Raw genomic sequence first — 26843 nt, forward strand, 5'->3', positions numbered from 1 at the left:
GTGAAGCGACGAGAGACATGTTTAGCTTTTCTGCCTGTGAGAATCAGACCAGTACGAAGAAACTGCTTTGAGAGTCGGAAAAACACACACACGAAGTTTACAGATGCCTTCAAGCAATGTGAAATTTTCATACAATGGCTAGTTCATGAAAATTGTATTTTAAAAAAGAAGACAATAAATATATTAAATGTGTATTGAGTATTTCCCACCCTCCCTAACCCCACCCCACCCCCCCCAAAAAAAGGAAGTGAAAGAAGACTCCCATAAACCCAAAATGCGACACTTTCCAAAGCTCAGAATTTCATTAAGGGCTTAAATACCATTTTTGCCTCACACACAGTTTAAGCCCCTAACGCATTTTATAGGCTCCATTTCAGCACAGAGGTGTTAACGTTTGGAAGCTACAAAAAGGGCAATTTGATGAGAAATTGGATAGAGATCCTGAATAATAACAGATTTAAGAGAACTTCAAAGGAAAAAGTAATTTCAAGTTTGAAGAAAATAATGAGCATGTATTTCCTGAATGGAAGTAATCTACCTGAAATATTTTCCTGTGAAATCTTTTTTTTTCAATTCTGTGTCTATAGTACACTACAGAACATGGCAAATGCATACTCCCTTCCAGTTTCTAGCACGATTTTTCTCTCTGACTTCTGAAGTAGATAATTCTATGGAGCCATTCTGCTCCTAGAATGCCCACTCTAGGAAACCAGGGATCTTTCTGTCTTGTTCACCACTGTATTCTCATTCTGACTGCATAAAGATACACAATAAATATTTCTTGGATAAACTTTCATCTAAAACTCAATCTATACTGCATAAGAGTTGTGAGTCTTTAAGAAACATAGATGTAGATATATAGATACTAGACCTTGAGATTTTTTGAACTTATATTTCAAAATATAAGTTTTGAAATTTAGAGAAATTTAGAGAACTGGAGAGAATTTTAGAGAACACAACCTCTGAGACGTCTGCCTCTTTGGTTTTAAGTCCCAACTACCAGGCTCCCAACAAGCAAATCTAAGTCATTGGCAGCCAAGAGGTAATTTGGAAAAATGGAAGAGTAGGCAAAAAAGAAAGAAAAGAAAAAGATCAGGAGACTGGGCGTTGTAACATCAGGATGTTTCTGATTCCAGAGAAACTGAGCTGGCACCTGGGTGGGTCAATGTGGGTCTGGCTTGGTTTTTGGAAGAATGAGCTACGACTATATTTTTAAGATGGATTCTTTGTGGGTTGAACACGGCTGAACATGGCCATTCCTACTTCTGCAGGGCTGCCAAACTAGGGGCCACTGTCATCCTGTAATTTGGATGAAAGTAATATTCGCCCCTGCCGCAGAAAAGGGTCCAGCTACACACGCTAAGTCAGCAGCTTCTAAGGAGGGAAACTGAACCCGGGTCTATGGGTTTCGGATCCTGTGGGTTCGGTAGAATTTATTTGTGGGTTGAAGAATTTCTTGAGAAGGGGAGACTTCTGAAAGGAGTTTTCCAAAGGACAATGAACAATGTGAGAGAAATGCACAAAGCCATAAAATGTCACCTCTACTCCCAAAAGAGATCTAGTCCGCTCTCCAGGCTTTGGGCAAGGTCATACCCCTTTTCTCCCCAGCAGTTAAGAACCCATCAAATAAATTAGAATTCCAGCGAAAGGGGAAAATGCACTTCTCCACTGGCTTTCACAGCTATTGCTGTTTATTGGGGCATCCACCTAACAAGAAACATGGTGGCTGATTCAGCTTGGGCAGGCAGTGATAAAAATGAATTAGCAGATGCATCTGTTGAAGGAATGTAGCTGTGCACCTGAAGACTTACCCCAAGGCTCTTGGTGTTTATGAGACTCTCAGTGACTGGGTATTTTTTAATCAATGGTCATGTAGCATTGAGAGTTTATGTAATAAGGCGATGGTACTATTTTGACAGTCACAGAATATCAGATATATGATAACAAGTAAATATTCAAGTTCTTGTGCTCAAATGCATGAACAGTTGTGGTCAAAGGATAATCTGACTGTGTAAAAATCACGAATAGTGAAAGCACTTACACAAGAGCTGGCTACAAAAAAGTTACCCATGCTGAGTGGGGGTGGGCCTTGTCCCCCGGTGTTAGAAGCACGTCTAAACTTGGAAATGATGAAGGCCTGTGTCTTAGTCTGTTTGGGCTGCTATAAGGAAAATATCATAGACTGGGTGGCTTATAAACAACAAAAATGTATTTCTCATAGTTCTGGAGGCTGAGGAGTCCAAGACCAAGGCACTGGCAGATTCAGTGTCTGGTGAGAGCAGGCTTCTTGGTTCATCATAGACAGCTGTCTTTTCATTGTGTCCTCATGTGGTAAAAGGGGTGAGAGAGTTCTCTGGAGCCTCTTGTAAGGATGCAAGTCCTATCCATGAGGGCTATGCTCTCATGACCTAAACACCTCCCAAAAGGCCCCACCACCAAGTACTATCACCTTGGAGATTAGGGTTTCAGCATATGTACTTTGCGGGGGACACAGACATTCAGTCTATAGTCACCTATTTGTGTGTTTTGCTACCTGGAATATTTTTAACCTGATGAGGACTAAAATTCAGTAGAATTTTGTGGAATATATCTAATACACTAAGTGTAGCTTGTGACTAGGGCCAGAGGCTCCTCTCTAATATATGTTTTCAAGTCCTTCATTTGAGGACTGTACTTTGAGGGGCACAGCAAATACAATAGCAAAACTCATCACTTCCCAAATAGTGTCACTGATTGCTAAAAAATAAACACCCTTCCTCAAGAATCTTAGAAGAAAATATAACAAATGAACAGAATATAGAGACTAACATGCAGAAATATAAAAAATAAGAAATAATGAGAACCAGACAACATGAAATAATAAAAACGAAAGCTACTAGAAACATATTTTTAAACCCAAGCTGACACATTGGATTCTATCATTATGGTATCTAAGGATATCATATAACTGTGGACAAGCAGGTGTATGTTCCAGGGTGATCTGTCACAGCAGGAAACTGCAGAGGGACAAATATGCCACTTGGTTGTTCTCGGTTGTTCTTCCACTCACCATCCCCTGGAAAGTTCCCAGGGGTCCAGGCTAGAAATCCAGTTATTAGCATCAGTCCTGATTAAATTCACTCGAATTATGATAGAACCTGAGACTAAGAGGAAATCCAGCTAGCCAGCTATTAATTACCCATGCTAATAATGGCAAGTGAGCGGAGACCATGATAAAAATCTACCAGCAATCCAAAAAATCTATTCTTAGCCTCAGTCTTTCCACTATTCTCTCCATTCACTTCTGTCAACCCTTTGCCAGGGAAGTTGGCTCATTTGAGTCTTATAATTTGATTCGGTGCTAATGCTGAACAAAATTGTCACATTTTGGGCAGCAGGGCACAGGCAGGAAAGTCAAAATTGTCTAATACATAAATTGTCCCCTGAATAAAACAGGAGGCAAAACATTCTTACCAGTTTACCTAACAGAGTGGCATGGTTCTTGAAAGACTGGCAAAACTTGACATTCACTCACTTGATAAACATACGTGGATCACCTGGCGCATGCCAGGTACCCATGGTAGGAACATGAATTTTCTTGAAACGTGTTAGAGTTAATACATTTTACACTAAGAGTCTTCCTCAAGTCGCAAGTCTGTGACTAAGGTCCAAGTCAAACTTCATCCTATGAAAATGGAAAGAAAGCATTATTTACGGACTGCATCGTTCTTGGGCATCAAACAACATTTTCCTAAGAGCCATACTTGGATATGTGAATTTAGAAAGGCTCCATTAAGGCATCTTGAAATTATTTGCATTGCATTTGTATATGTCCAGCTGGACAGGAATATCTCATCTTGGCTGATTTTATGTAAAATGTTACTTCTCTTGTTACTACTGTCTGTTGACTATTACTTTGATGGCAGCAAGCCATTCCCCCTTTACTATTCTTAGAGATCCATCCTCTCCAAGGCCCTGGAAGGGAACCCTACATACTATATACTAAATGATCCCACGCTTCCTTGCTCACAATTATTCAGACCAGGGCTGGATGTGGGGGGAAGCAATTTATTAGCGGGCCAGCAGACCTTCAGATCATTTAAACCAGGGAACTCAGAGTCTAACTCCACTGTACATTGACCTGGGAGTCATCCAAAACCGGTAGGGGGTCCTTGTGTGCTGAAATAGAAGTGGCTGATCTGCAGTAGAAAGAATAAAGCAAGTGAACAGAGAGAATCAGAAATAGAGAACACTTGACTCCAGAATAATGTAGGTTCCTGATTTTTTTCCAGTTCCTTTCCTAGCCTCTTTGGAGACCCAAGTCAACTTGATTCCTTCAGGATCCACGAGATACTCTGTTATCTTAAGGTAAATTCCTCATTTTTTCCTTAGCTCGTTTAAGAGGATTTCTGTTCCTGGTAAACAAGCGATCCCAAAGACAGAGCTGAAAATGACGCAGAGTTTTGACTACCTTACCTTCACTTGGAATAGAATAGAATCCTTGTCATAGTGCTTTATACACATATATGAGTAAAGAACAGCTAATGAAGACAAGTTGCTATAAAAACTATTTAGATTTTCAGAAAAAATTTAGGAAAAATGTGTTTAAATTATTGAATTACCTTAGGGAAAATATTTTCCCCACTCAGTAGAGTTAGGTGTCTTAAAATTTCTAGAAGCAGAATAGAATACATAGATACTTCTCTGAATAGATAGTATTAATACTGGGACCACCTGCAGGTTAATGCTGGAAACTGCTTCACTGAACATTTTTCTAAAAGATCTAGAAGGCAAGGTGTACAAACATCCAGGTGTGAAATGTTACAAAATTCTTTCAGGTAGTGAAATGTGAAGAAGGTAGTATGGTCATGCCTGGGTGAGTTGTTAAGTAACCCAATACATTCAGGAGACAGAATGCAGCCTCTTACACCTGCAGTTAGGGGAGGCTGTACACTCTAGCGGGTAATAGCTCAGGCTTTGGCGACAGACAGACTGGAGTTTGAATCCCAATTCCACCCCTTACTCTGTGTGTGTGTGTGTGTGTGTGTGTGTGTGTGTGTGTGTGTGTTTCGTATTATTTACTCATTTATTTATTTTTGGCTGTGTTGGGTCTTCGTTGAGGCACATGGGCTTTCTCTAGTCACGGCGAGCAGGGGCTACTCTTCGTTGCGGTGCATGGGCTTCTCATTGCGGTGGCTTCTCTTGTTGTGGAGCACGGGCTCTAGGCGCACAGGCTCAGTAGTTGTGGCACATGGGCTTTGTTGCTCTGCGGCATGTGAGATCTTCCTGGACCAGGGCTCGAACCCGTGTCCCCTGCATTGGCAGGCAGATTCTTAACCACTGCTCCACCAGGGAAGTCCCCTTACGGTGTTTTAAGAGGCCTTGACACCCGAGCAGGCCACTGAATCTAAGCCTCGGTTTCCTCATCTGTAGATTGGAAATATAGGGTTAATGTGTAGAATCCGTGAGCTAGTGCATCAAAGAGGTTATCGAGTTACTTTGTACATAGTGAATTTCCAATAAATGCAGGCTGTCTCAATAAATGCCAATTGTTATTATTAGTATTTCCTCTGCCTGGAATAACCTATCTATTCTCCCAATTCTCTGGCTAATTCCTACTTGCCCCTTCAGTGTCAGTTTAGAAGTGTCCTCACTGGCAAACATTTGAATACCTATTATGTATCACACACCTCCTCCAGGTAACCTTTCCTGAGCCACCTCAACTGAGTAAAAGACCTTTAAGACAATTAATTCTCGGGGCTTCTCTGGTGGCGCAGTGGTTAAGAATCCACCTGCCAATGCAGGGGACATGGGTTTGTGCCCTGGTCCAGAAAGATCCCATATGCCATGGAGCCACTAAGCCCGTGCGCCACAACTACTGAGCCTGCGCTCTAGAGCCCGCAAGCCACAGCTACTGAGCCCACGTGCAGCAACTACTGAAGCCTGTGTGCTTAGAGCCTGTGCTTCACAACAAGAGAGGCTACCGCAACGAGAAGCCCGCACACCCAAACGCATAGTAGCCCGTGCTCGCTGCAACTAGAGAAAGCCCTTGTGCCGCAATGAAGACCCAACACAGCCAAAAATAAAGAAAGAAAGAAGATAAAGAAATCGGAGAAAGGAAAATTTTTAAAAAGACAATTAATTCTCACCTATTAATTATAACCTAGGATAGAATATTTGAGTATTAATAAAATTTGCTCATAGAAACATGTTCTGTTGTGGGTAAAAGTACAAACAAAAAACTGAACAGCATCAGTAAGGGCATAGGAAACAAGAGTACCCAACAATCTACCTTTAAAAACATGGGCACCATAACAAGTTTAAACCTGAATAAAAACCTAGGGAAAGAGTGTAAAAATCTAAAGTTGCAAATTCTGAAATAAAAGTAAAGAGAATTGAATTGTTAAAACAAACAAAACAATCTCACTATTTTGAATTCAGATAGAAATAAGGAAAATGCTTCTGGGAAGGAAAAAAATACAATCTATCATAAAGTCAGAACTGAATATGTCTGATGTTTGCTCTTTTTTCTTGTAGCTGTTAGTGATTCATGAAGCAAAGGAAGGGAAGTTCTCTGCAGATTTCACTCCAGGGTTGCATTGCAAAAGCAGCTCTTCATGCTTGCCAACTCACCACACGCCAGCACCCCAAGATGACCTATGTGAACAGCCCAGTCTGGATGTCTCCCTTTCCCTCCCTTCTCATGTAACCCTGTATGGATACACACACACATACATGACACACACGTGAGTTTTTTGTGTTTATTTTGTTCTTACTGTTTTACAAAATAGTATCCATTAAACACTTTCTTCATCTTGTAGAAATTCCTTCAAGTCACTTGACAGAACTTTCATGCATTTTTTTAAATGGTTGCATATTTCCCTTTGGTGTGGGTATTTCCTACTCGATTCAGCCATTTCCCTATAATAGGCATTCATTCTGTTTCCAGTTGTTTCCTACAAACAATCTTACAGGAAATACCTTTTATATATTTCCTTAATTCATGGTGATTTTCTTTCTGAAGGCTAGATTCCCAAGAGTGGGATTGTTGGGTTGGAAAGTGTAAACATTTTTAATTTTATCAGATGTTGTTCGACGGTTTCACAACAACAAAAAGTTTTCACACTTCCACCAGTGATGCTTGAGATCGTGCTTTTCCTTTCTCTATGTCACAGCCAGCAATAGATGTTAGCTTTCTTTTTAGCCGTTTGATAAGTATGAAGTGACAGCTCATTGCTAGTGTTATGTGCATTTTCCTGAGTTCCAGAGCTTTAGAGCATCTTTTTGTGTATTTGTTATATTTGGAATTGGCCCTTTGTGAATTATCTGTTGGTATCCTTTTCCCATTTTCTACATGGCAACATGCCTTTTTCTTATAAGAGCTCTTGCATGATTGCTATAAATATATCCATCTACAACTATAGTATTCATCCATCTTACATATATTTTTATATATACTACAATCTATTTCCAATTCTCTATTCTATCCACTGATCTATTTGTCTGTTTCTATGTCATACCATACTCATTTAATTACCTTGAAGATATAGTACCTTCTGAAATTTCCAAAACCATTATTGCTACTCTCCCTAACATCACATTGTTTTCTTTTCTTTTCACACTTTTTTTGGACATCTTTGGGTATTTTTTCATCCATATAAGTTCGAAGAATATTTTAGACAATAAAATAAACCATTTTAGAGGGACGTTCAAGACGGCGGAGGAGTAAGACATGGAGGTCACCTTTCTCCCCATAAATACATCAAAAATACATCTACATGTGGAACAACTCTTACAGAAGACCTACTAAATGCTGGCAGAAGACCTCAGATTTCCTAAAAGGCAGGAAACCCCCCACATACCTGGGTAGAGCAAAAGAAAAAAGAAAAAACAGGGATGGGACCTGCACCTCTGGGAGGGAGCTGTAAAGGAGGAAAAGTTTCCACACACTAAGAAGCCCCTTCACTGGTGGGGACAGGGGGTGGCTGGGGGGGGAAGCTTTGGAGCCACGGAGGAGAGCACAGCAACAGGGGTGCGGAGGGCGAAGCGGAGAGATTCCCACACAAAGTATCGGTGCCAACCACCACTCACCAGCCTGAGACACTTGTCTGCTCACCCTTCGGGACGGGTGGGGGCTGGGAGCTGAGGCTTGGGCTTTGGAGGTCAGACCCCAGGGAGAGGACTGGGGTTGGCTGCGTGAACACAGCCTGAAGGGGGCTTGTGTGCCACAACCAGCTGGGAGGGAGTGGGGGAAAAAATCTGGACCTGCTGAAGAGGCCTTTTGTTTCGGGGTGTGTGAGAAGAGGGGATTCCTGCTCCATGTGCCCACAGAAGGCAGAGCACCGCTTAAGTGAACTTGAGAGATGGGTGCGAGCAGTGGCTATCAGCTCGGACAGCAGAGACAGGCATGAACTGCTAATGCTGCTGCCGCTGCCACCAAGAATCCTGTGTGCGAGCACAGGTCACTACCCACACCTTCACCTGGAGCCTGTGCAGCCCGCCACTGCCAGGGTCCCATGATCCAGGGACAACAGCCTCTGGAGAACACACAGCACACCTCAGGCTGTTGCAATGTCGTGCTGGCCTCTGCCACCACACCACAGGCTTGCACACATTCCAATTGTGACGACTTACCCCTCCCTCCTCCCAGCCTGAGTGAGCAAGAGAGCCCTAATCAGCCGCTGCTTTAACCCCCTCCTGTCTAGGCGGGAACAGACGCCTGAGGGTGGCCTACATGCAGAGGCAGCGCCAAAACCAAAGCTGAACCCCAGGAGCTGTGTGAGAAAAGAATAGAAAGGGAAATCTCTCCCAGCAGCCTCAGGAGCAGCAGATTAAATCCACACAATCAACTTGATAAATGCGGCATCTCTGAAATACCTGAATAGACAACGAACATTCCCAAAATTGACATGGTGGACTGTGGGAGCGACTGGAGACTTGGGGTTTACATTCTGCGTCTGATTTGTTTCTGGTTTTATGTTTAACTTAGTTTAGTTTTTAGTGCTTGTTATCATTGCTGAATTTGTTTATTGGTTTTGTTGCTCACTTCCCTTTTTAAATTTTTAATTCTTTTATTTATTTATTTATTTTATCCTTTTTTCTATTTTTGTGAGTGTGTATGTGTATGTTTCTTTGTGTGATTTTGTCTGTTTAGTTTTGCTTTTCCCATTTGCCTTGGGATTCTATCTGTTCGTTCTTTTCTTTTCTTTTTCATCCTTTTCTTCGGAGCCATGTGGCTGGCAGGGTCTCTGCACCCCGGCCAGTTGTTAGGCCTAAGTCTCCGAGGTGGGAGAGCCGAGTCCAGGACATTGGAACACCAGCGACCTCCTGGCCCCACGTAATATCAATCAGTGAGAGCTCTCCCAGAGATCTCCATCTCAACACTATGACCCAGATCCACCCAATGGCTAGCAAGCTCCAGTGCTGGAAGCCCCATGCCAAACAACTAGCAAGATATGAACACAACCCCACCTATTAGCAGAGAGGCTGCCTAAAGTCATACTAAGCTCACAGACACCCCAAAACACACCACCGGACCTGGCCCTGCCCACCAGAAGGACAAGATCCAGCCCCACCCACCAGAACAGAGGCACCAATCCCCTCCACCAGAAAGCCTACACAATGCACTGAAACAAACTTACCTACTGGGAGCAGACACCAAAAACAATGGGAACTGTGAACCTACAGCCTGAGAAACGGAAACCCCAAACACAGTAAGTTAAACAAAATGAGAAGACAGAGAAATACACAGCAGATGAATAAGTAAGCTAAAAACCCACCAGACCAAACAAATGAAGATGAAATCGGCAGTCTACCTGAAAAAGAATTCAGAGTAATGACAGTAAACATGATCCAAAATCTTGGAAATAGAATGGAGAAAATACAAGGAACATTTAACAAGGACCTAGAAGAACTAAAGAGCAAACAAACAATGATGAACAACACAATAAATGAAATTAAAAACGTTCTGGAAGGAATCAATAGCAGAATAACTGAGAGAGAAGAACGGATAAGTGACCTGGAAGATAAAATGATGGAAATAACTACCACACAGCAGAATAAAGGAAAAAGAATGAAAAGAATTGAGGACAACTCAGAGACCTCGGGACAACGTTAAATGCACCAACATTCGAATTATAGGGGTTGCAGAAGAAGAAGAGAAAAAAAAAGGGACTGAGAAAATATTTGAAGAGATTATAGTTGAAAACTTCCCTACTATGGGTAAGGAAATAGTCAATCAAGTCCAGGAGGAGCAGAAAGTACCATACAGGATAAATCCAAGGAGAAACACACCAAGACACATATTAATCAAACTATCAAAAGTTAAATACAGAGAAAAAATATTAAAAGCAACAAGGGAAAAACAACACTTAACATACAAGGGAATCCCCGTAAGGTTAACAGCTGATCTTTCAGCAGAAACTCTGCAAGCCAGAACGGAGTGGCAGGACATATTTAAAGTGATGAAAGGGAAAAACCTACAAAAAAGATTGCTATACCCAGCAAGGATCTCATTCAGATTCAGCAGAGAAATTAAAACCATTACATACAAGCAAAAGCTAAGAGAATCCAGCACCACCAAATCAGCTTTACAACAAATGCTAAAGGAAGTTCTCTAGGCAAGAAACACAAGGGAAGGAAACGACTTACAATAACAAATTACAAACAATTAAGAGAATGGTAATAGGAACATACATATCAATAACTACCTTAAATGTAAATGAATTAAATGCTCCAACCAAAAGACATAGACTGGCTGTATGGATACAAAAACAAGACCCGTACATATGTTGTCTACAAGACACCCACTTCAGACCTAGGGACACATCCAGACTGAAAGTGAGGGGATGGAGAAAGATATTCCATGCAAATGAACATCAAAGGAAAGCTGGAGTAGCAATTCTCATAACAGACAAAATAGACTTTAACATAAAGACTATTACAAGAGACAAAGAAGGACACTACATAATGATCAAGGGATCAATCCAAGAAGAAGATATAACAACTGTAAATATTTATGCACCCAAGATAGGAGCACCTCAATACATAAGGCAAATGCTAACAGCCATAAAATGGGAAATCGACAGTAACACAATCATAGTAGGGGACTTTAACACCCCACTTTCACCAATGGACAGATCATCCAAAATGAAAATAAATAAGGAAACACAAGCTTTAAATGGTACATTAAACAATATGGACTTAATTGATATTTATAGGACATTTCATCCAAAACCAGCAGATTACAGTTTCTTCTCAAGTGCTCATGGAATATTTTCCAGGATAGATCACATCTTGGATCACAAATCAAGCCCTGGTAAATTTAAGAAAATTGAAATCATATCAGGTATCTTTTCTGACCACAATGCTATGAGACTAGATATCAACTACAGGAAAATAACTGTAAAAAACACAAAAACTTGGAGGCTAATCAATACACTACTAAATAACCAAGAGATCACTGAAGAAATCAAAGAGGAAATCAAAAATTACCTAGAAACAAATGACAGTCAAAACACAATGACCCAAAACCTATAGGATGCAGCAAAAGCAGTTCTAAGAGGGAATTTTATAGCAATACAATCCTACCTCAAGAATCAAGAAACATCTCAGGGCTTCCCTGGTGTCGCAGTGGTTGAGAGTCCACCTGCCGATGCATGGGACACAGATTCATGCCCAGGTCTGGGAGGATCCCACATGCCGCGGAGCAGTTAGGCCCATGAGCCGTTGCCACTGAGCCTGCACGTCCAGAGGCTGTGCTTCACAACAGGAGAGGCCACAACAGTGAGAGGCCCATGTACTGCAAAATAAAATAAAATAAAATAAAATAAACATCTCAAATAAACAACCTAACCTTACAATTAAAGCAATTAGAGAAAGAAGAACAAAAACCCTGAAAGTTAGCAGAAAGAAAGAAACCATAAAGATGAGATAAGAAAAACTGAAAGAACGTCGTTTTCAGAGACAGTAGTCTGCCACCTTCTCGGTCTGTCGGCTTGCTGAATAAAGTCATACTCCTTGCCTCAAAAAAATAAAAAGAAGAGAAAAGGAAAAAAAGGAAGTAAATAAAAAAGAAATGAAGGAAATGATAGCAAAGATCAATAAAATTGAAACCTGGTTCCTTGAGAAGTTAAAAAAATTGATAAGCCATTAACCAGACTCATCAAGAAAAAAAGGGAGAAGACTCAAATGAATAGAAATAGAAATGAAAAAGGAGAAGTAACAACTCACACTGCAGAAATACAAAGGATCATGAGCGATTACTACAAGCAACTATATGCCAATAAAATGGACAACCTGGAGGAAATGCACAAATTCTTAGAAAAGCACAACCTCCTACAACTGAACCAGGAAGAAACAGAAAATATAAAGAAACCAATCACAAGCACTGAAATTGAGACTGTGACTAAAAATCTTCCAACAAACAAAAGCCCAGGACCAGATGGCTTCACAGGTGAATTCTATCAAACATTTAGAGAAAAGATAACACCTATACTTCTCAAACTCTTCCAAAATATAGCAGAAGGAGGAACACTCCCAAACTCGTTCTATGAGGCCACCATCACCCTGATAACAAAACCAGACAAAGATGCCATAAAAAAAGAAAACTACAGGCCAATATCACTGATGAACATAGATGCAAAAATCCTCAACAAAATACTAGCAAACAGAATCCAACAGCACATTAAAAGCATCATATACCATGATTAAGTGGGGTTTATCCCAGGAATGCAATGATTCTTCAATATACGCAAATCTATCAATGTGATAAACCATATTAACAAATTGAAGGAGAAAAACCATATGATCATCTCAATAGATGCAGAAAAAGTTTTGACAAAATTCAACTCCCATTTATGATAAAAACTCCAGAAAGTAGGCATGGAGGGAACTTACCTCAACATAATAAAGGCCATATATGACAAACCCACAGCCAACATCGTTCTCAATGTGAAAAACTGAAACCATTTCCACTAATATCAGGAACAAGACAAGCCTGCCCACTCTCACCACTGTTATTCAACATAGTTTTGGAAGTTTTCACCACAGTAATCAGAGAAGAAAAAGAAATAAAAGGATTCCAAATTGGAAAAGAAGAAGTAAAACTGTCACTGTTTGCTGATGACATGATACTATACATACAGAATCCTAAAGATGCTACCAGAAAACTACTAGGGCTAATCAATGAATTTGATAAAGTAGCAGGATACAAAATTAATGCACAGAAATCTCTTGCATTCCTATACACCAATGATGAAAAATCTGAAAGGGAAGTTAAGGAAACACTCCCATTTACCACTGCAGCAAACAGAATAAAATACCTAGGAATAAACCTACCTAAGGAGACAAAAGACCTGTATGCACAAAACTATAAGACACTGATGAAAGAAATTAAAGATGATACAAACAGATGGAGAGATATAGCATGTTCTTGGATTGGAAGAATCAACAGTGTGAAAATTACTACCCAAAGCAATCTACAGATTCAATGCAATCCCTATCAAACTACCAATGGCATTTTTCACGGAACTAGAACAAAATATTTCACAATTTGTATGGAAACACAAAAGACCCGGAAGAGCCAAAGCAAGAAAAATGGAGCTGTTGGAATCAGGCTCCCTGACTTCAGGCTATACCACAAAGCTGCAGTAATCAAGACAGTATGGTACTGGCACAAAAACAGAAATATAGATCAATGGAACAGGATAGAAAGCCCAGAGATAAACCCATGCACATATGGTCACCTTATTTTTGATAAAGGAGCCAAGAATATACAATGGAGAAAAGGCAGCCTCTTCAATAAGTGGTGCTGGGAAAACTGGACAGCTACATGTAAAAGAATGAAATTACAACATTCTCTAACACTATACACAAAAGTAAACTCAAAATGGATTAAAGACCTAAATGTAAGGCCAGACACTATCAAACTCTTAGAGGAAAACGTAGGCAGAACACTCTATGACATAAATCACAGCAAGATCCTTTCTGACCCACCTCTTAGAGAAATGGAAATAAAAGCAAAAATAAACAAATGGGACCTAATGAAACTTAAAAGCTTTTGCACAGCAAAGGAAACCATAAACAAGAAGAAAAGACAACCCTCAGAATGGGAGAAATTATTTGCAATCAAAGCAACTGACAAAGGATTAATCTCGAAAATATACAAGCAGCTTGTGCAGCTCAACATCAAAAAACAAACAACCCAATCCAAAACTGGGCAGGAGACCTAAACAGACATTTCTCCAACGAAGATATACAGATTGCCAACAAACACATGAAAGGATGCTCAACATCACTAATCATTAGAGAAATGCAAATCAAAACTACAATGAGGTATCACCTCACACCAGTCAGAATGGCCATCATCAAAAATCTATAAACAATAAATGTTGGAGAGGGTGTGGAGAAAAGGGGACCCTCTTGCACTCTTGGTGGGAATGTAAATTGATACAGCCACTATGGAGGCCAGTATGGAGATTCATCAAAAAACTAAAAATAGAACTGCCATACAACCCAGCAATCCCACTGAGAAAACCATACCCAGAGAAAACCATAATTCAAAAAGAGTCAGGTACCACAATGATCATTACAGCTCTATTTACAATAGTCAGGCATGGAAACAACCTAAGTGTCCATTGACAGATGAATGGATAAAGAAGATGTGGCACATATATACAATGGAATATTACTCAGCCATAAAAATAAATGAAATTGAGTCATTTGTAGTTAAGTGGATGGACCTAGAGACTGTCATACAGAGTGAAGTAAGTCAGAAAGAGATATACAAATATTGCATGCTAACACATATATAGGGAATCTAAAAAAAAAAAAGGTTCTGAAGAACCTAGGGGCAGGACAGGAAAAAAGATGCAGACATAGATATTGGACTTGAGGACATGGGGAGGGGGAAGGGTAAGCTGGGACGAAATGAGAGAGTGGCATGGACATATATATGCTACCAAATGTAAAATAGCTAGCTAGTGGGAAGCAGCCGCATAGCACAGGGAGATCAGCTCCATGCTTTGTGCCCACCTAGATGAGTGGGATAGGGAGGGTGGGAGGGAGACGCAAGAAAGAGATATGGGGATGTATGTATATGTACTGCTGATTCACTTTGTTATACAGAAGAAACTAACACACCATTGTAAAGCAATTATACTCCAATAAAGATGTTAAAAAAAAAAGAGAGAGGACTCAAATCAATAAAATTAGAAATGAGAAAGAAGTTACAACTGACACTACAGAATTACAAAGGATCATAAGAGACTACTATATGCAACCATATGCCAATAAAATGGACAACCTGGAAAAATGGACAAATTCTTAGAAAAGTACAACCTTCCAAAACTGAATCAGGAAGAAATAGAAAATATAAACAGACCAATCACAAGTAATGAAATTGAAACTGTATTTAAAAATCTTCCAAGAACAAAAGTCCAGGGCCAGATGGCTTCACAGGCAAATTCTATCAAACATTTAGAAAATAGCTAACACCTATCCTTCTCAAACTCTTGCAAAAAAATTGCAGAGGAAGGAACACTCCCAAACTCATTCTAGAAGGCCACCATCACCATACCCAAACCAGACAAAGATATCACAAAAAAAAAAAATTACAGGCCAATATCACTGATGAACATAGATGCAAAAATCCTCAACAAAATACTAGCAATTCGGGGCTTCCCTGGTGGTGCAGGGGTTGAGAGTCCGCCTGCCGATATAGGGGATGCGAGTTCGTGCCCCGGTCCGGGAAGATCCCACATGCCGCGGAGCGGCTGGGCCCGTGAGCCATGGCCGCTGAGCCTGCGCGTCCGGAGCCTGTGCTCCGCAACGGGAGAGGCCACAACAGTGAGAGGCCCGTGTACCGCAAAAAAAAAAAAAAAAAAAAATACTAGCAATTCGAATCCAACAGTACATTATAGAGCTCATCAATGAATTTGGTAAAGTTACAGGCTACAAAATACACAGAAATCTGTTGCATTTCTATATGCTAACAATGAAAGAGCAGAAAGGGAAATTCAAGAAACAATCCCATTTACCACTGCATCAAAAAGAATAAAATACCTAGGAATAAACCTACCTAAGGGGACAGTACAACTATATTCTGAAAACTATAGGACACTGATGAAAGAAATTGAAGAAGACACAAACAGATGGAAAGATATATCATGTTCTTGGATTGGAAGAATCAATATTGTCAAAATGACTATACTACCCAAGGCAATCTGCAGATACAATGAAATTCTTATCAAATTACCAATGTCATTTTTTACAGAACTAGATAAAAAAATCTTAAAATTTGTATGGAGACACAAAAGACCCCTAATAGCCAAAGCAAACTTGAGAAAGAAAAATGAAGCTGGAAGAATCAGGCTCCCTGACTTCAGACTATAGTACAAAGCTATAGTCACCAAAACAGTATTTTACTGGCACAAAAATAGAACTATAGTTCAATGGTACAGGATAGAAAGCCCAGAAGTAAACCTATGTACCTATGGTCACTTAATCTATGACAAAGGAGGCTGGACTATACAATGGTGGAAAGACAGTCTCCTCAACAAATGCTGCTGGGAAAACTGGACAGCTAAACTTAAAAGAATGGAATTAGATCATTCTTTAACACCATACACAAAAATAAGCTCAAAATGGATTAAGAACCTAAATGTGAGACAGGATACTATAAAATTCCTAGACGAAAACATAGGCAGAACACTGTCTGACATAAATTGTAGCAATATCTTTTATCCACCTTCCAGAGTAATGGAAATAAAAACAAAAATAAACAAATGGGATATCATTAAACGCAACAGCTCTTGCACAGCAAAGGAAACCATAAACAAAATGAAAAGACAACCCACAGATTGGGAGAAAATATTTGCAAATGATGTGACTGAGAAGGGATTAGTCTCCAAAATCTACAAAGAGCTCATGTGGCTTAATATCATCAAAACAAAAAACCCAGTCAAAAAATGGGCAGAAGACCTAAATAGATATTTTTCCAAGGAAGACATACAGATGGCCAAGAGGCATATGAAAAGATGTTCAGCATCGCTAATGATTAGAGAAGTGCAAATCAAAACTACAATGAGATATCACCTCACACCAGTCAAAATGGCTATCATCAAAAAATCCACAAACAATAAATGCTGGAAGAGGGTGTGGAGAGAAGGGAACCTTCCTACACTGTTGGTGGGAATGTAAATTGGTACAGCCACTATGGAGAACAGTATGGAGTTTCCTTAAAAAACTAAAAATAGAGCTACCATGTGACCCCACAGTCCCACACCTGGGCATATACCTGGAGAAAAACAGGGTCTGAAAGGATTCATGTACCCCAGTGTTCATTGCAGCACTGTTTATAAAAGCCAAGACATGGAAGCAACCTAAATGTCCATCAACAGAAGAATGGATAAGGAAAATGTGGTACATATATACAATGGAATATTACTCAGCCATAAAAAAGAACGAAATAATGCCATTTGCAGCAACATGGATGGACTTAGAGATTGTCATACTGAGTGAATTAAGTCAGACAGAGAAAGAGAAATATAATATGATATTGCTTATATGTGGAATCTAAAAAGAAATGATAAAAATGAATGTATTTACAAAACAGAAATGGACTCATAGACTTACAGAATGAGCTTATGGTTACCTGTGGGGGAAGGGTGGAGGGAAGGGATAATTAGGGAGTTTGGGATTGACATGTACGGATAACCAACAAGGACCTACTGTATAGCACAGAGAAGTCTGCTCCATGTTAAGTGGCAGCCTGGATGGGAGGGGAGTCTGGGGGAGAATGGATACATGTATATGTATGGCCGGGTCAAACTATCACAACATTGTTAATCAGCTATACTCCCATATAAAATAAAAAGTTAAAGAAATTTTTAAATAAATAAAAAGACTTTTCATAATATTGAAGTGTCATTTAGTCAGGAAAACATAATAATCCTGAATATTTATGCAGCTAGTACCAGAGCTTCAAAAGACATGAAGCAAAACTGTCAGAACTAAAGGAAGACAATCGTAGCTGGATATTTTAACACTCTTTTATCAGTAATTGATACAAGAAATAGATTTTAAAAATCAGTAAGGAGGTAGAAGATATGAACAAAACTACCAATCAACTTAACCTTATTGACATTTACAGAACACTATACCCAACCACTGCAGAATATACATTCTTTTCAAGGGACATTCACTAAGGTACACCATACCTTTGACATAAAGTAAGTATCCTTAAATTTCAGAAGTGATTTAAATCATGCAGAATATGTTCTCTGGCCACAGTAGAAACTACTCAGAAACTAATAACAAATTAAAAAGTAATAATAATTAGATACTTAGAAAAGGTCCAAACTTTTGGAAATTAAACGGCATAATTTTAAACCAATAAGTCAAAGAAGAAATCATAAGATACATGAGAAAGACTTTTCAAGTGAATGAAAATTCTGTATCAAGGTTTGTGAAATATAACTAAAGCAGTGTTTAGAGAGAAATGCATAACTTTCAATACTTATATTAGAAACAAAGAAAGTTTTCAAATCAACTCCCTAAATTTCCAGCTTAAAAAGCAAAATGAACTCAAATGGGTAGAAAGAAGGAAAATAGTAAAGTCAGGAATAATAATATAGAAAATAGACCAACAGTAAAGAAAATTAACAAAGCAAAATGTCAGTTCTTTGAAAACATTAATGAAACTATTAATCCCTGAAGCAAGATTGATTAAGAAAAAAAGTAGACCCATAAACAAAAATGAAAAACTCAAAGAACTATGAAGTCATTGCTGCTAATTAGGGGAAGTGGGCACTGGTGTGCTGTTGGGTATAAAGCTAAAAGCTAAGAAGTCATTTTTCTAGGCTCACCACTGTTTTATGAGAAAAACATTGAAGTGTTTTCTTTTCTGCTCATTTTCTCAACTGTAAGCCAAAAAGGAAACAGTAAGAAGAGATAAAGTGGGGAGAGGTGGATAAACATACTGTTAAGTAGTAGAATCTGTGAATGGAGATTTGTCAGATACTTTATAATACTTGAAATATCATAAAAGCACAAATAAACCAATTGTGAAAACACTTGTTTTATTTTTTTATTTCTTTTGGATGTATATATACAAAACCGGGTTAATCATAATCCTTGGTTCACACTGTCCTCTTTGGTCTGGGCATAACTATCTTTTCTTTTCAGTTATTTATGTCTTTAATTATTTAGTAAAAACCTAAGAACGTGCCATGCAATCTAAGATCTACAACTATCCCTAAATTAAACTTTTCTATGTGCTATCTTCCTCAACTCCAGAAAAAACTATTATCCTGAATTTGGTTTATCATTTTTAAATATATGCTTAAACAATATGCTGTCTAGTTTTGCTTGTTTTATTTTTTTATAATTTTTATCATTGTGTTCTCAATTTGCAGCATTTTAAAAAATTTATTTATTTTTTATTTTAATTATTTTTGGCTGAGTTGGGTCTTCGTTGCTGTGCACAGGCTTCTCATTGCAGTGGCTTCTCTTGTTGTGGAGCACGGGCTCCAGGCTTGTGAGCTTCAGTAGTTGTGGCTCGTGGGCTCTAGAGCGCAGGTTCAGTAGTTGGGGCACACAGGCTTTGTTGCTCCGCAGCATGTGGGATCTTCCCGGACCAGGGATTGAACCCGTGTCCCCTGCATGGGCAGGCAGATTCTTAACCACTGTACCACCAGGGAAGTCCCAGTTTTGCTTATTTTATATCTCAGACTTGTTTTTCTTATTCAATGTTGTGTTACTAAAATTCATGCATGTTGTTGTAGTTATAGTTCACTCATTCTATTGAGTGAACATGTCACAGAATAATTTATCTATTCTTCTAGTGTGAACGTCCATTTTTTTCTATCCTCCAAAATATGAGTGTTTGTGTAATGCACAAGTAAATGCCTAGGAGTAGAATTGCTGTGTCATGAGACATGACTTTACAAGATGATGCTGAAGTGTTTTCCGGAATGAATGTATCAATTTACACTCCTATTTGCAATGTACAAGTGATCCTGTTGATTTAGATCCTTTCCAATATTTGGTATTGTCAGATTTCTTAATTTTTGCCGATTAAGTTGGTATAAAATGGTATCTCACAGTCTTGATTTGCATTGGCCATTTATGTTACCTCTTCTGTGAAATGACTCTTCATTTCTTTTTCCTGTTTTTCTTTTGTATTATTTGTCTTTTTCCTATTAACTTGAAGGAGTTCTGTGTATATCTTAATAACAATATTGTCTGTTATATGTGCTCCAGATACCTTCCCTCAGTCTTACCTTTTCACTTTTGAAAGGCCTCTTTTGATGAGCTGAAGTTGTTTTAATGTAGTTGAATTGCTCAAGCTTTTATTTTATGGCCAGCACATTTTGACATATTTAAAAGATCTATGGTCAGAAAAATAATCACCTACAGAACTCTAAAAGTTTTGCATTTGACAAATAAATAATTCATATATTGATAAAATTGATTGTTGTGTTTGGTATGAGGGAGGGATCCAGTTTCACTTTGTTTCCCTTTATAGGTAATTGAGTCTGTCTTTATTGTTTTCAGGTAGGAAAAGTGACAGGAAGTCTAAGAAGAAAATCTCGCAACAGATATTTTTCTTGTTGGAGTCAAAGGGAGAGAAGGCCATGTCACCCATTTGAAAGGACACAAATCTAATGTAATGTCCAGATTTATCATCAGATTGCAGGAATGGGAAGAGCCTTCAGAGTTATATCATTTATCACTCAGCCTCCAGAGATGCTTCAACTGAATCTCTCAGGACAAATTAGTACCTGACTCACATTTTGACATATCTCTGGGAAACTATTTCTCATTCCAACCCTTGTTTGTTTTTCTTAGGAAACTTCTCCTCTGCCTAGTCATAGCATCATGCTCATTTCCTTTACACTAAACCCTACTGGAAAATAATTTATTGTCATAATAATTTGCACATGGATCACAAATCTCCCCAACGATCAAAAACTCAGATTAGTTTAAATTAGCATTATAGATAAAGGTTTTGAATCCTTGCCCATTATAACTTTCACCGGCCTATAAAACAGTTGCCTCTCTTTTGGACCCACAAGAGAGTCAGAGCACAGCTGTGGCGATGGCAGGGGTCATTAATAGCATAGAGAATATTGGTGGGGGTTTTTTTCGATTGAAAAATATCACAACCATTTAATTTTATTGAAGTCTAACTCAATTTATTTTTGCCTTCCTAGAGGAGGGAATAAATACAGGAATAGAGTTAGAAATGGTAACTGTTTTACACGATAACAACAGCAACAAAAACCGAAAGATGAGTTGCAAATTATGAGTTTAAACCTAATTCTCAGGTTTTGGAACTTCTTTAGATAACAGGGAAACAAGGGGCAGAAATAATTAAATAGGCTGTGGTTCCATTTTAGCCAATTACATGCAGAAAATAGCACAAGAAAGCCCTTCTGACAATTCAAATACGAGATCATACTCTTGGATAGATATTTTATCTAGTAATAAAAGTGATAATTGTCTTCATATTTGTAAAGAATTAAGATAAAAGTAAGCCAGGGGAGGGTGGGACGGAGGGAGACACAGGAGGGAGGAGATGTGGGAGCATGTGTATATGTATGGCTGATTCACTTTGCTGTGGGGCAGAAACTGACACACCATTGTAAAGCAATTATACTCCAATAAAGATGTAAAAAAAAAAAAAAAAGTAAGCCAGGAAACTTACCCCAACCTGCTAATTCTGAGAAAACCGTAAATTATTTCATTTCTTTCTATTATGTTCTAGTGCTCTTCTTCCCTGGTGAAGTCTTCTTCTTGGTACGTCTCAATTTGCTTGCCTTTAACGTTCTCATTGCAGATCCTTTGTCATTGGCTGACAAAGCATACTTTTTTTTTAAGGGCAGGGTTTGAGTTATGGTTTTCCTGCTCAGCTTTAGTGCTCTCAGGATAGGTACACGAGAAGTGAGTCATAAAGGCACACATCAGTTTTAGATAGAAGTTGTTGATGATGGCTTTATTGCTTTTATGGACAACTGGAAACAGCAATGCACATTTAAGGGTGGGGATAGAGAGATGATATGTAAACATCTAATTTCCTTTTTTTTTTTAACATTGTTTTTGGAGTATAATTGCTTTACAATGTTGTGTTAGTTTCTGCTGTATAACAAAGTGAATCAGCTATATGTATACATATATCCCCATATCCCCTCCCTCTTGTGTCTCCCTCCCACTGGCCTCCCTATCCCAATTCTCTAGGTGGTCACAAAATCTCTTATATAGCAATGCTGCTAATAGCAATCTAAATGAAGCCTTAACTGAGGCTTGTACTGAAATCATTCAAATGCTGAAACAGACTTTAAAACTGGAGGCTGCATTCTCTGAGAATTAGTAAATGGACTAGAAGTTATATTTCTGTTTTTGTTTTATGTTCAAAGACGTATACTCACAACTTCCACCACCCCCCCCCATTATACTGGAAGGTAAACAAGCTCTTTTGGGTTCAGATCAAAGAGTTCTTGGGTTCTTGCTTTGCCTCTCATAATGTGATGAGTTTTGAACAAATCACTCTATTTTTCTTCTGTTTTTGTTACGATATTAAATGCAGATGACCAACATGTTTTACAAGGCTTTTGTTAGAAATAGAAATACTTCAGTATGTCTAACTACGACATGCTATGTTCACTAGCATGATTCCTCATTTGCCCTTGAAGTAATTTAGGAGGTATCTGGATTCTGGTGTACCTCCATTCTTGGTTTAGAACTAAAAAGAGCAAAGCAAATAATTATAAAAAAGACTATATGAAAGCCCAAAGCATATATTACTGTATATTTTTAAGAGAGAAATGAGAGGAAGGAGTAAAAGCATCTTTTTTGTCATTTTCCTCCAAGTTTCAACTTTATACCCTAAGAAAGCAAAAATCAAAGAATTACACTGGGGGCTCTCCAACTGAGTGTCAAAACATACATGCCAGTGTGTTTCTGAGTGAGAAATAGACAGAGGCAGGTAAGGAGGCCCTTCTAACTCCCCCTTTCATACGTAAGCACCTCTGGTCCAGGGTGGAAGACCCGCAGCCTTTCAGCCACCCTGGCAGGGCCAGGCTCTCCAGGTGGTACCCAGCAGGGCTGGAGTGACTGTGTTGTCGAACTGAGTCAGTTTAGGGCCAGTTCCCACAATTCAGTTTGGTTTGTGTTTGGTTCCTGGCAACGGTCCAGGAAAGGTAAGGAACTGGGGGTAAGAAGGAAGGGGATAAAGAAGCAGATGTGTAGTGGACAGTCACTAATTACCATTTTTCTGTCCTATTCAGCGGCAAATGATTGGTCTTTGTTGGTTGTTCTTATGTGCTGGGGAAGACACTGTCCTTCAGATTCTTTAATTATTTTTATTGAGTATAGTTGATTTACAATGTTGTATTAATTTCTGCTGTACGGCAAAGTGATTCAGCTATATATATGTGTGTATATATATATATATATATATATATATACACACACACACACACACACACACACACACATTCTTTTTTTAAAATATTCTTTTCCATTATGGTTTATCATAGGATACTGAATATAGTTCTCTGTGCTATACGGTAGGACCTGTTGTTCACTGTCCTTTAGATTTGCTATCTGCACCTCCAATGGAATATATAGTCAGTGTCTTTTTCAGTGAATTCATATGATATTCTTATGACTCCCAGAATAGCTGGCCAATGGCCATAGTTCTTTTGTTTAAAAATAGAAAATGTGTGTGTGGGAAGCATCTGTATGGATGGTGGGAGAGAAGAGTTTGAATGGGGGCAGGAGTTGTGTTGGGTAGCAGAGGATGTCAGGAAGAACAGAAGCATGTAAACCACAGAAAATGTAATGAATTAAAATTCTGAGACACAATGGCAATAAATGCTTACATATTAAGCAGTATATCACCTAAAGGGAAAATAAAACAAAAAGATCATAGTATGAATTGCTGAGATGTCTCAGAACTTAATGGTTTATTTTGTCTTTTTTTTTTTAATGTATTCAGGAAAAACTACAAACCTAATTTTACTTGCCTTAGAAACTTTTTATTTGGTTTCCAGGTGCAACAAAAATTTGAGCTTTTAAGTTTTACTTTTAACATTGAGGACCTAAGGGGTAGAAGCATTATTGCTTTTGAGCAAAAAAAAAAATGACTTTGTGACAACTAAGGTTGAATTGAAAATAGTGTTACACATTCTGCGTACATAGGACACAATGACTGCGTACATAGGACACAAGCCTGGTCTGAAAGGATGCTTTTTTGATTAGGTGCATACAACCGGAATTTTGGCCCAGGTTAGTCTGGGATGCCTTCCCTGCTCCTCCAGCCCAAATCTCTCCTTCTTCTGCAATCCCATAGCTTCTTATTATCATCTTCCAGGTCACCTATCATGTGCCCTAAACAGCCCCTACTAAGTGTCTTGAGAACTTAGGCCACATTTTAGATTAAGTTCCGTAGAAACAGAGCCAAAGACAGAATTTCATGTGCAAGTGATACCTTGAAGGAGTTCTCTCAGGAGGCATCTGTAGGGTAGTGAAGGCAGCAGGACAGGGAGGGGGAAGCATGTGGTTTCCATCAGATCCTCTCAAGCTTTGGAGCATAAATTGTACTGTAGAGTCTGTCCTACCTTGAAACAAGAGAGCAAGACGTTTATACCCTTCCCTTGGGTTCCTGACCTTGGATGAGGGTATCTTAACTTTGGGCAAGGTGGCTTCCATTGCCCAAGGGCAATCCTCTGGACAAGGTTGTAGGGGTGAGCCTTAGCCAAAGCCACAGCAGAAGCTAGGGGGACAAGCACATCAACCAGCAGGTAAAAGGGATTCCAAGGGATCTGGGTGAGGGTCTGATATCTGTTTCAAATTGGTATGGGAATCAGCATCTTGCTTCCAGAATGGTGGGAGCATTCTGGAGCAGAATTAACTGAAATAAAGACAGACCTGGGTCTAGGGTTGAGGGCTCACTTGGCAGGAACCAACATGGACTAATCAAGGCCTAAGACTAGATGATAATAATAAGAGTAACCACAATAATAACTAATAGTTATATCGTGTTTACTGCATGCCAGGCCCTGTTCTAAGCCCTTTACTTAAATGAACATATTTATTCTTCACAATAACCCAGAGAAGTAGGTACTGATCTTATTCCCAATTTACAGATGAGAACATTAATTTACAGATGAGGAAGTAGCCATTTGTGGAGAGGTTCCATAAATTCACTAAGGTTACAAAGCCAACAGGTGACTGAGCCGAGTTTTGAATCCAGGCAGTTTCTACTCTGAGTCCCTGTGCTCTATATCACCTCTCGGTATCACTATTGCCACCCCTTTCCAGAATTTAGTTACCATGCCAGCAAAGTGGGGACAGTGTGTATTAGTCTCCTATTGCTGCTATAACAAATTATCACAAACTTCGTGGCTTAAAACAACACACACTTATGATTTTACAGTTCAGGAGATTGGAAGTCTAAAATGGGGTTTCATCAGGCTAAAATCAAGGTATCAACTCAGCAGGGTTCCTTCTGGAGGATTTAGGGGAGAATCTGTTTCCTTGCCTTTTCCAGCTTCTAGAAATCTTCTACATTCCCTGCTTCATGGCCTCTTCTTCTTTCTTCAAAGCCATCAAAGTAGCATCAGCAAATCTCTCTCTCACTCTGACTCTCCAGCCTCCCTCTTTTAAATTATAAGAACCCTTAGTAATTACACTGGGCCACCCAGATAATCCAGGATAATCTTCCCATCACAAGATCCTTAATCAGATCTGCAAAGTTCCTTCTGTTAAGAAACTTTAGCATATTCATAGGTTCTGGGCATTAGGATGTGGACATCTTTGGGGGCCACTACTCTGCCCACCACAGAGCGGCAAGGAGCTGTCTCAGATTTAGTTTTGGCCACGTAGCCCAGCAGAAAGAAGGTTAATATATTTTTTAATTTTAATTATGGAAGAATAAACTCACATTTCTATCACATCTGAGTTTATCAACTGATATTCATACCTGGTACTATGGCTTGTATACACATCTTATAAACCACACTTATTCATTCAACAAACATTTATTTACCACCTGCCATAGACTGTTACATGAAAGAAATGATCTTCTATTATGTTTTAGCCACTTTACATTTTGAGGTCAACTTGTTGGGGTCTAGGCTACTCCAACTAGTACAACTAAGTTTGAAGTTCAACTTTAAACATGAGCACTAGAGGGTAGGTTCCTCAAAGTCTAGCAGATGCCTTGTTATTTGGGTCAGATCATCTGTAATTTTTAAAAATTTTGATTAAACACACATAACAAAATTTACCATCATAACCATCTTTAAGTGCGCCTACAGTTCAGTAGTGTTGAGTATATTCACATTGTTGTGAAAGAAGTCTCCAGAACTTTTTCATCTTGCAAAAGTGAAATTCTATACCCATTAAACAATGGCTCTCTACTTCCTGCTCCCCACACCGCTGGCAACCACCATTCTGCAACTGATTCTATGAGTTTAACTACTCTCGATGCCTCATGTAAGTGGAATCATACAGAATTTATCTTTTTGTGACTGGTTTATTTCAATTAACAAAATGTCTTCTAGGTTCAACCATGTTTTAGCATGTGTCAGAATTTCCTTCTTTTTTAAGACTGAGTAATATTCCACTGTGTGTATATCCTACGTTTTGTTGACCCATTCATCTGTCGATGCACCTTTGAGTTGCTTGTCTGTAACTCTTTCAGGGTCTAGGAGCCATCTCTACAGGAGGAGGACCCCACAGGCAACACTGGAGTTTGGCTTTTTATTTCTTCACCTCCTACAGACTCTTGCCACTAACTGCATTCTTTTTTCTTTGCCTCATCTTTATTTTAAAAAATTTTTTATTTTCATACAGTT

Source organism: Stenella coeruleoalba (assembly GCF_951394435.1).
Source record: "Stenella coeruleoalba genome assembly, chromosome: 17".
Lineage (NCBI taxonomy): Eukaryota > Metazoa > Chordata > Mammalia > Artiodactyla > Delphinidae > Stenella > Stenella coeruleoalba.